Source organism: Chlorocebus sabaeus, chromosome 5, assembly GCF_047675955.1.
Source record: "Chlorocebus sabaeus isolate Y175 chromosome 5, mChlSab1.0.hap1, whole genome shotgun sequence".
In the NCBI taxonomy this organism is placed as follows: Eukaryota; Metazoa; Chordata; class Mammalia; order Primates; family Cercopithecidae; genus Chlorocebus; species Chlorocebus sabaeus.
In genome coordinates, this window is record NC_132908.1 from 83767241 (window position 1) to 83779038 (window position 11798).

Sequence of the window (11798 nt, forward strand, 5' to 3'; positions counted from 1 at the left end):
TACAGCCCAGCCCTGAGAGGATTCCATGCTTGGGTGGCAACAAGAAAATCAAATAAAACTGCACATATTCCAGGAGGGGCTGCCATTGAAAATGTGGTGCTAATTGGCTCCCTTGAGGGATCTTCCCAGGAGTGAACAGGGAAGAAGAGCGAGAGAATGTGGGCTCCACAAGGTAAACATTGAGAACATTCATCACAGTGAGGAGCCGAGAGTGATCCAAGCAGGGCGGTGGAGGAATTAAGCTCAAGGCTGGGCAAGGAGGGGAAGCTGCCGGTAAGACTGGTGTGAGCACCACGGGAGGCCACCAGCACGGCGCCATGCTCCCGAGGAGAACGTCGAGGCCAGAGCTCCACAGCCCACACTCCATCCCCCATCTGACCATGAAACCCAAGGGACATTTGTTCCAGATATCAGAGGGCAGTCTTACCACAGGGGCAGGGGATGAGCACCACCCTGCGTCTGATTTGTGGCAGTCGTGAGGGTCACCATTGTCACCATCACCGTCATCAGCCACGCCCCCACTGCAATCCTACAAGGCAGGTACTATTATTCTCCCCTTTTTACTAATGAGGAAACTGAGGGTCAGAGATGGTGATTCACTTGCCTAAGGTCACACAGCTTATGTGTCTATTCAAAACAGTCTCCAAGCCCAGATCTGTTTGACTCCAAACCTCATGTCTTAGCTACTATCATATACCTTGCATAACATTAGTGAGTAATAGGCCAGTAATAACTCCTTTTGTAATATTTCAATAGTACCACTGCCCAAAATTCTGAGGCCTAGTTCTTAGTTGTTGGGTGTCATGTTACAGTCCATTAAAAGTCTTAGGAAAATAGAAAGTACTGGAGACTTCAGGGCTGCAAGGAAGAGACTACAGAGGATAGTTCTGTTTTCTTTCTTTCATTCTCTCTCTTTTTTTTTTTTTTTTAACATTATCTAATTCCACTTAAAGAGAACAGTTTGATTTGAAAGGGAAAGGAGCAGACAGAGACCACAGCTTGTCGAGGATAATTTTTTTATGGTTCCCCTCCAAAGTAGTAGTTCATGCTGTGGTTCTTACTTGATGTCTTTCATTTTAAGTAGATTTTTTTGAATAGGTAAGACTTTTACGTAACTCAAAATGCAAAAAGAAACAGAGCATCCAGTAGAAATCCCCTGCCCACCATTTCCCTGTCACCCAGCTGGCCCCTCTGTGTCTCCTTCCAGAGATGTTTTTGGTAAATTCCTTTTCACCAGATTGCAGCAGGTCATCTACTCTTCTACACGCCGATTTGTTCACATCACAACATACCTTAAGTGAGTAAAGTGCATAATGCTGTTGCTAGCACCCAGTAGGTGACACAGGTTGGATGGGAGGCTCCTCCAAATCTCAGGTTGAAATGTGAATCCCAATGCTGGAAGTGGAGCCTGGTGGGAGGCGTTGGATCACGAGGGCAAGATCCAACATGAATGGTCCCTTGGTGACGAGTGGGTTCTCACTCAGTGAGTTCACACAAGATCTGGTTGTTTAAAAGAGTCTGGGGCAGGGCACAGTGGTTCACGCCTGTAATCCCAGCACTTTCGGGAACCGAGGTGGGCAGATCACTTGAGATCAGGAGTTCAAGACCAGCCTGGCCAACATGACAAAACTCCGTCTCTACTAAAAGTACAAAAAAATTAGCCGGGCAGGGTAGTGCATGCCTGTAATCCCAGCTACTTGGAAGGCCGAGCAGGAGAATGGTTTGAACCCGGGAGGCAGAGGTTGCAGTGAGCAAAGATCATGCCAGTGCACTCCAGCCTGGACGACAGAGCAAGACTCTGTCTCAAAAAAATAATAAAATAAAATAAAAGAGTCTGGGGCCTCCTTCCTTCTCCCTCTTGCTCCCACTTTGACATGTGATATGCTGGCTCCCTCTTCACCTTCCGCCATGATTGAAACCTTCCTGAGGCCTCACCAGAAGCTGAACAGATGCTGGCACTATGCTTCCTATACAGCTTGCAGAACTGTGAGCTGATGCAACCTCTTTTCTTTATAAATTACCCAGCTTTTCTTTACAGATTTCCAGGAGGAAAGTGCTGTGCCGTGTGTGCGTCGGGTGGAGCTGCTTTGTTTCTCCAGCTCCCACTCCTTGGCGCATTATTCTCTCCTCTGGGCCCTCAGAGACCCCATTCTTCTGCACACATTCCCTGGGGCTGCCGTCACAAACCACTGACTCTGCACCTTAACATAGCACACTTGTCTTCCCACCCTTCTGGAGACCAGAAGTCCAAAACGAGCCTCACTGGGCTAAAATCAAGGCAAGGGCAGGGCTGGCTCCTTCTAGAGGCTCCAAGGAGAATCCCTTTCCACATCTCTCTGGGCTTCTAACACCCACCACACTCCTTGGCTTGTAGCCACTTCACTCCAGTCCCTGCTCAGCAGTGCATGGCCTCTTCTCTTCCATTTGGAATCTCCCTCTCCCTCCCTTTAATAAGAATGCCTGTGGCTTCATTTAGGGTCCACCTAGAAAAATCTCTTCCCCTCAAGATCCCTAAGTACCTCGCCAAGTCTCTCTTGTCCACCTAGAAAAATCTCTTCCCCTCAAGATCCCTAAGCACCTCACCAAGGCCCTCTTGTCCTGGAAACAGCATGCACAGTGTGGGGGCTGAGACCTCTCTGGGGGCCTCTCGTACTCTCCTTCACCCTAAGCTTCAGCAAGCTCTTCCAGAGAAAGGAGCTCATCAAGTCACTCTCACTGGGCTTAAAATAAAACCCCCAGGCTGGGATCTGTGCTGTCATTAAGAGGCTCCAGCTTTTGGTCCCTGGAGAAGATTGAAGCTTGGTCAAGATGCAGTTTGGCTGTTTACAGTGTAGGGGAGACTGTGCCTCTCTCAGCCACACCAGGGAAGTGGCTGCTTGTCGTCAACCCTAGGGAAGCTGCCGTGGGACAGACTCTGTCTCTTGAAGGAAAGCCTCTGGGTAATTTGGAACCCAGGTCTTCCAAAACCCAAGCATGCCCTGGGCCACTCTGCGGGCTCTCCTGGCACAGCCCTCACTTTCTAAAGGTGGGAAACTGGGCCTCGGAAGATCTGAGCCCTTTGTCCTCCTGGATCTCCCCCAGGAGCCTTGGGGGCGGAAGGCAGAGGGGGCGAAGGAGGAGAGGTTGCCACAGCCTGGTGGAGCCTGATGTGCTGAAGATGAGAGGGACCAGGCTCCCCTTTCTAGGAGGAAGCCGGGGTTATTTACGGTCCTTCATCACCCTCACGCAGCCCTGCTCCCACAACACCTGGTAGGAAGGCGCTGCTCTCACCAAGCAGGGGCTACCAGGACAGAGGCCGAGAGGGGAGGACAAGCCACCCCCCAGGCCCCACTGGGGATATCTGTTCCTTATCAGCGCAACACGGAGGGATCAGACACTGTGGGGAACCAGCCCTGGGGTGAACCTCAGAGACCTATTTGGTCAGGGCCACCAGAGAGGATGGCAGGGAACTGTCTCTCCCAGACTCCAGGCTCCTGGTCTCTGGGGGGACCAGGGGTCAGGAGGCCACCTCTGGGAGCCTTCCTCAGTTTACCTTTCCAGTCTATGTCCTATATTGGGATATCCAGGAGCAATTGTTCAGGCACTCCAAGCCCAAATTCTACTTAAGCCTGAATTCCGTTTGAATTTTAAAATGCTACTTGAGCCACAAGGCTGGGGCCTGCAGCTGCCCTCCCTGGGGAGGGGCAGAGTGGGGCTAGCCCTGCGGGAATCGTTTCCCCGCGACTGGAGTGTGACTGGCTGACGGTTTGGACAGTCATTTGGGAATTTACCTCCAACCCTCCACTTTGGGTTTGTAGACGGGGGAGCCGTCAAGAATGTAACTTGGCATAGACCCCGAAGCTGGGGCAGAAGACAATGGAAGCTTCCAGCACCACGGCTGCCCTCCGCCCTCCATGGCACAGAACACGTTTCTCCTCAGAGGTCGCTCCTGGTCTCATCCTCGGGTGGTAACGCTCACAGCATTATAACCACGGCTCTCCAGCCATCCAGGGAAAACGCCAAAGACGTTACACGATACGGCAGTTTTCCAGGTGGGAAAATCAACCGCCTTAGAAAACCATTGTACCACTGAGCTTCGGGTTCTGAATTCCCATCGCGGAAATCCTTGAGCCTCGGAGTTCCAGACCACCTGGCCAGAGATGGCCACTCCGTCTCTGCCAGACCAACCCAAATGCCCACCAGTGATAGACTGGATAAAGAAAATGTGGCACATATACACCATGGAATACTATGCAACCATAAAATAGAATTAGTTCATGTCCATTGCAGGGACATGGATGAAGCTACAAACCATCATCCTCAGCAAACTAACACGAGAACAGAAAACCAAACACCACATGTTCTCACTCATAATTGGGAGTTGAACAATGAGAACACATGGACACCAGAGAGGGAAACATCGCACACCGGGGCCTGTCGGGGAGTTAGGGGGCAAGAGGAGGGAGGGCATTAGGACAAAGAGCTAATGCACACAGGGCTTAAAACCTAGATGACAGGTTGATAGGTGCAGCAAACCACCATGGCACACGTATACCTATGTAACAAACCTGCACATTCAGCACATGTATCCCAGAACTTAAAGTAAAATTTAAAAATATTAATAAAATATTAGCCAGGTGTATTGGTGCACACCTGTAGTCCCAGCTAGATGTAAGTTCCACTTATACGAAGAACCTAGAGTCATTAAAATCACAGAAACGAAAAGAAGCATGGTGGGTGCTTGGGGTCAGCGGGAGGGAGGATGGAAAATGGGGAGTTAATTTTGGGGACAGAGTTACTGTCTGGGAGGTGAGAAAGCTACGGAGATGGGTGGTGTTGATGGCTGCAAAGCAAGGTGAATATGCTTAATGTCTGAACTAAACTGTTAAAAATGGTTACAACAGTAAATTGTATGTTATGTGTATTTTACCACAGTGTTTTTAAAAAGACTGTTTTGGGCAGAGGAACCTCCAGGACCTCTCCTCAAGTGCACCAGAAACCAACCAGGGCCAGGAACCAGCAGGCAGTGAGCCCAGACATGCAGCACGGTGGGCAGAGGCTGCTTCTGGAACCAGACACCCGGGCCCACAGCTCACCTCTGCCGCCAACCAGCTGGGTGACCTCAGGCAGGTTCCTCGGTCTCTCTGAGTCTCAGATCACCCTGTGTAAAAAACCAAAACCACAGTGAGCTATCGCCTCACCCCAGTAAGAAAGGCTACTATCAAAAAGACAAAAGATCACAGATGCTGGCGGGGATGTGGGGAAAGGGGGAGGCTAGTACACTGTGGGTGGGAATGCCAACTAGTACAGCCATGACAGAGCACAGTGTGGAGGCTCCTCAAAGCCCCCAGCAGAGCTGCCATAGGACCCAGCAGTTCCTCTGCTGGGTATATGCCCAATGTAAGTGAAATCGGCATATGGAAGAGATACCTGCACTCCCGTGTTTATTGCAGCTCCATTCACAATAGCCGAGATCTGGAATCAACCCAAGTGTCCATCAACAAATGAATGGATAAAGAAAATCTGGCTATACACACAACGGAATACTATTCAGCCACAAAAGAGAATGCAATCCAGGTCAGGCATGGTGGCTCATGCCCATAATCCCAGCACTTTGGGAGGCTGAGGTGGGCAGATGACTTGAGCCCAGGAGTTCAAGATACCAGCCTGACCAACATGGAGAAACCCCATCTCTACAAAAAATACAAAAATTAGCTGGATGTGGTGGCACGGGACTGTGATTCAGGTACTGGGGAGGCTGAAGGAGGAGAATTGCTTGAACCCAGGAGGCAGAGGTTGCCGTGAGCCGAGATCTGGCCACTGCACTCCAGCCTGAGTGACAGAGTGAGAGCCTGTCTCAAAAACAAAACAAAACAAAAACAAAAAAAACGAAAAAAACTGCCAATCCTGTCATTTGTGGCAACATGGATAAACCTGGACAACACAGGCACAGAAAGGTACACTCTGTGTGACGCATGACTTCACTCATATGCAGAATCCAAAAAGCAGATGCTACAGAAGCGTAGAACAGTGGTTACCAGAGGCTGGGGAGGGGAGGGGCCTGGGGATGGAGAACGTGTAGTTAATGGGTGTAGGGTCAATTAGACATGAGGAGTCAGTTCTGGTGCGCTAATGGGAAGAAGGGTGATTATAGGTAACAATACTGTCTGGTATATTTCAAAAGAGTTAGAAGACAGAATCTTAAGCATTCTTACCACAAAGAAACGATGAATGTTTGAGATGACGGCAGTGCTAAATACCGTGATTGGATCATTATACAATGTATCTATTTATCAAAGCATCTCATTGTTCCCCATAAATATGTACAATTATTATGTGTCAACATAAAAACACAGGAAAAGCTCTAGTAACCAAAACAGCATGGCTCTGGCGTAAAAACATAGACCCATGGAACTGACTAGGGAACCCAGAAACAAATCTACACACCTACAGTGAACTCATTTTTGACAAAGGTGCCAAGAACATCCACTGGGGAAGGGACAGTCTCTTCACTAAATGGTTCTAGAAAACTGGCTATGCATATGCAGAAGAGTGAAACTAGACCCCTAGCTCTAGACTCCATATACAAACATCAAATCAAAATGGATTAAACACTTGAATTGAAGACCTCAAACTATGAAACTACTATAAGAAAACATTGGGGAAAATCTCCAGGACACTGGTCTGGGCAAAAACGTATTGAGCAATACCCCGCAAGCACAAGCAACCAAAGCAAAAATGGACAAACGGGATCATCTCAAGTTAAAAAGCTTCTGCACAGCAAAGGAAACAATCAACAAAGTGAGGAGACACCCCACAGAATGGGAGAAAATATTTTCAAACTACTCATCTGACAAGGGATTAATAACCAGAATGTATAAGGAGCTCAATCAACACTACAGGAAAAAATCTAATCATCTGATCAAAAAACAGGCAAAAGATATGAGCAGATATTTCTCAAAAGAAGACATACAAATGGCAAACAGGCATCTGAAAAGGATCTCAACATCACTGATCATCACAGAAGTGCCAATCAAAACTACAATGAGATATCATCTCACCCCCATTAAAGTGGCTTTTATCCAAAAAACAGGTCATAATGAATGCTGCTGAGGATGTGGAGAAAAGGGAACCCTGGTATACTGTTGATGGGAATGTAAGTTAGAACAACCACTATGAAAAACAGTTTGTAAGTTCCTCAAAAAACTAAAACTAGAGCTACCATCTGACCTAGCCATCCCTTTGCTGGCTAGATACCCAATATATTGAAGAGAGATCCACACTCCCATGTTTATTGCAGCACTGTTCATAACAGCCAAGACTTGGAGGCAACCTAAGTGTCCACCAGTAGGTTAATGGATAAAGAAGATGTGGTGTGTACACACAGTGGAGTATTATTCAGCCATAGAAAAGGACAAGATCCTGTCATTTACAACAACAGGGATGGAGCTAGAGGTCATCGTGTTAAGTGAAATAAGCCAGGCACAGAAAGACAAACATCGCATGTTCTCATTTATTTTTGGTACCTAAAAATCAAAACACTTGAACTCATGGACACACAGAGTAGAACGTGGCTACCAGAGGCTGGGAGGGGAGTGGGAGGCAGTTGGGTCAGCAGGGCGATGGTCTCGTGGGAGTACAAAAAACTAGCTAGAAAGACTGATTAAGACCTACTGTTTGATAGTATATCAGGGTGACTACAGTCAATAATCACCTAATTGTACATTTTTAAATAACTGAGAGGCCAGGCACAGTGGCTCATGCTTGTAATCCCAGTACTTTGGGAGGCTAAGGCAGGTAGATCCCTTGAGGCCAGGAGTTTGAGACCAGCCTAGCCAAAATGGTGAAACCTCAACTCTACTAAAAACACAAAAATTAGCTGGGCATAGAGGTGGATGCTTGTAATCCCAGCTATTTGCGGGGCAGAGGCAGGGGGATCACTTAAGAGCTGGGAGGCAGAGGTTGCATCGAGCCGAGGTTGCACCATTACACTCCAGCCTGGACAACAGAGAGACACCCCATCTCAACAAAATAATAATAAAATAAAATAAAAGAACTAAGAGTATAATTGAATTGTCTGTAACACAAAGGATAAAAGTTTGAGAGGACGAACACCCCCTTTTCCACAATGTGATTACGCGGCACCACATGCCTGTACCAAAACATCTCACGTACCCCACAAGTACATACACCTACTATGCATCCACAAAAAATACAACAATAAAAATAAATAAAAACAAAAACAGAAAAAAAGAGGATAAAACTACCCACTTCATAGGATAAATTGTTCCTTCCAGATTTATAAGTTGCTGTCACACAAAGAAGGAGAAGCAGACAGAGCCTTTTTTTTTTTTTTTCCAGATGAAGGTCTTGCTGTTTTGCCCAGACTGGGCTTGAACTTGGCGATCCTCCCCACTCAGCCTCCCAGGCAGCTGGGACCACAGGTGCACACACTGCACACACACCCCACCCCTGCCCCCGTCCCTCTTCTTAATGGACTCCTCTCCCTTCTTGACCTCAGGCTCACCATGGCTACATTGCTGTGTCTGCTCCTGTTCCTGGCAGCCTGTTGACGTGAGCTCAGAGCTTCTCTTTTGCTGAAGCAGCTGAAAGAGCCACGTTTCCCTTGACTCCCAAGATTGGCAAACAAAGCCAGTCTGGCCTCGGGAGCCACTCAGAGCTGGTCATGAGCAGGAAGGACTCTTCCAGAAGCATTCTGCCGCCACCCTGGCTGCTGAGCACAGCAAGTCCCTTGGCGACACTGGGTCACTCTCGTTCCCGCTCACCACAGACTCTAGGAACACACAGATCCATGTGGCGGCAGAGGCCCTTCTGGGGTGTTGTCTGCCAGTCCCACGCAAACCCCAGAGTCCCAAGGGCACTCAGCAGAGCTGCCCAGCCAGACGCCCCCTCTGGGACTGCTTCTGGTGCCTGCAGGGAGCTCTTCCCTCTTTCTAGCTTGTCCTGGACCTTCTGCTGCTCAGGTGCTGGAATGCAGAAGGAACAGAGCTTGCCCTGTGGCTCAGATCACACCGAAAAGTCCCTGGGGATTTGTCCAGCAGAGCCGCGACGCTGGGCCCAGGAGATGGCGTTCTGGGAGGAAGAGAGAGCTATGACACTGTCTTTCTTGCCTCTGAACCCACTCACTCACCTCCCCGTCTCTGAGGGAATGACAGCTCTCATTACACTGAGGCTACCCTGGCGTCTGGCCCCGGAGGCCCCATGCTGCTCCCCTCTCTGGGCTGAGCCTAAATTGCAGGTTGGGTAAGTAACTGTCATGGGGGCCTGCCCCGAAGCTGAAGCCGGCCAGTCTCTGCGGCATCATGTTGCCCTCAGCTAAATCCACCGCCCCACAGGGAGGGAGCGCGGAGAAGAGTCTTAGGAGAAAGAGCTGACTCAAATCGCCAACAGGCCCATGTGGCCATCAGCTGACAGACAGGCACATCCACATGGGAGAATATTATTCATCAATAAAGAGAAATACAGTTCTGATGCACACCGCAACACGGCCGAGCCTCGAAACCCTCGTGCTGAGTGAAAGAGGCCAGACACAAAAGGCCACCTATTGTCTGAGCCCATTTCTAGGAAACGTCCAGAACAGGCAAACCACAGACAGGAGTGGATTCGTGGTTGTCAGGGGCCGGGGGAGAGGGAAAGGGAAATAGAGGGGGTGAAAATAGGGTTTCTTTCTGAGGTGATGAAAATGTTCTAAAACTGACTGTGGTGACAGTTGCACAACTCTGTGAATATAAAAAACCATTGAGCTGTACACTTTAAATGGGTAAATTATATGATGTGTGAATTATTTCTCAATAAAGTTGAAAAGGAAGGAAGGGAAGGAAGGGAGGAAGGAAAGAAAGAAAAGAGAGAGAGAGAAACGAAGACAGAAAGGAAGAAAGGGAAGAGCTGAGACAAAACCCAACATCACTATTTCGTAGCTGTGTGACCTAGGGGCAGGTGACTAGCCTCTCTGTGCCCTAATTTTTTCACCTTAAAAGAATGGTTATGGCCGGGGGTGGTGGCTCACGCCTGTAATCCTAGCACTTTGAGAGGCCAAGGCAGGCGATCACCTGAGGTCAGGAGTTCAAGACCAGCCTGGCCAACATGATGAAACCCCACCTCTATTAAAAAATACAAAAATTAGCCAAGCGTGGTGATGGGCACCTGTAATCCCAGCTACTGGGAGGCTCAGGCAGGAGAATCGCTTGAACCCAGGAGGTGGAGGCTGCAGTGAGCCGAGATCGTGCCACTGCACTCCAGCCCTGACAACAAAGTGAGACTCCATCTAAAAATGATACCAACTATTTGCCTTCCTCAGGATCAATTAGGCCATGCATGTGAACACAACACAGTACATAGGGGTCAATACACAATCTCCCTTTCTTCACATAGCAAGCAGAGAGCAGCGAGAGAGATGAGTGCAGGGAGAGGGAGATGGAGATGGACAGATCATATTTATTATTGATAAAGCTAATTGGGGGACATACCTCTAGGTCAGCTGGTTTATGAGTAGCTAACACTTCTCCCCAAATTACACAGACCTCCCCACAGTCCAGCAGAGCAGCAAAACCACAGCCTCCTCTGTGGGGTCTGTCCCTGTACCACCCGTGGCGCGGAGGACTGGGAAAGCACGCCTCCCACAACACCAGCTCCACGGACGGGGCCAACTGCAGGGAAGAGCTTTCCAAGGCAGAGAGAATAGGAATGGTGCCCCAGTGTGGAGACTTCCACCTTGGAACATGAGGTGTGGAAACCTATTTTCACCCCAACAACAGCTGATCGTCGGGTTTATGATTATTATAAATGATGAATAATGTAGTCAGTGCCTGGCAGGCAGTAGGTGTGCGGAAGCTTTTTATGAATGTGTTAACACAGTCACACATTTATATATGTGTGTGCATTAGGGGAAAAAAGTGAAAGTGTAACCACCAACATATGAGCAGTGCATAAGAATTGGGAGTGGTGGAGTTCCGGAAGGTCGTGCATAAGAATTGGGAATGGTGATATTCCGGAAGGTCGTGCATAAGAACTGGGAATGGTGAAGTTCCAGAAGGTTGTGCATAAGAACTGGGAATGGTGAAGTTCCAGAAGGCTGTGCATAAGAACTGGGAATGGTGAAGTTCCGGAAGGTCATGGATAAGAACTGGGAATGGTGAAATTCCAGAATGTCTACCTTTTCCTTTTTTCAATTCTCTGTGTTTTTCAGTTTTGCCTAATGAGCATATTTTTTTGTTGGTGTTATTTTTAAGAAACGTTTCCTTGTGGGTTTTGAAGATTTGAAAATATTCTTTACCCTCAAAATGATTTTTAAAAAATCTACTTAGGAACAAGATACTTTACAGGGCAAACCATTAGAAAACAGACTCACACGTGGTTTAGACAAAGGACACTACAGAAGCACAGAGAAGGTGAGTCCTGGGGCAGGGTCACTTCTCAGAGCAGACCAGTTGGGCCTGGCCACCCAAGCACCACACTTCAAGGGCTCTGTCTTGGTCAGGCAACCTTCATGCCCACATCTTCCAGGGCACGTAATGACTCTCAAAGCCAGGCTTCCAACATCTTGGACTGTGATGGCATAGTCTGACTTCCAATAGCACTTTTCCATTGGATAACCATGCGTCTGAAGTAGATGTTTCCAGCTGTTTCGAGACTTCTCTCGGTCTTCTTGTTTAGTTACATGATTTCTTCTACAATGTCAGCGGTCAAGCTTATCGCTCAATACTGGACATCATGGCAACTATTGCAGGGGCTGGAAGCCTGGAAACTACATTTCCCAGAATCCCTTGCCATCCAGATGGTTCTAGATTAGACTTCGTCAT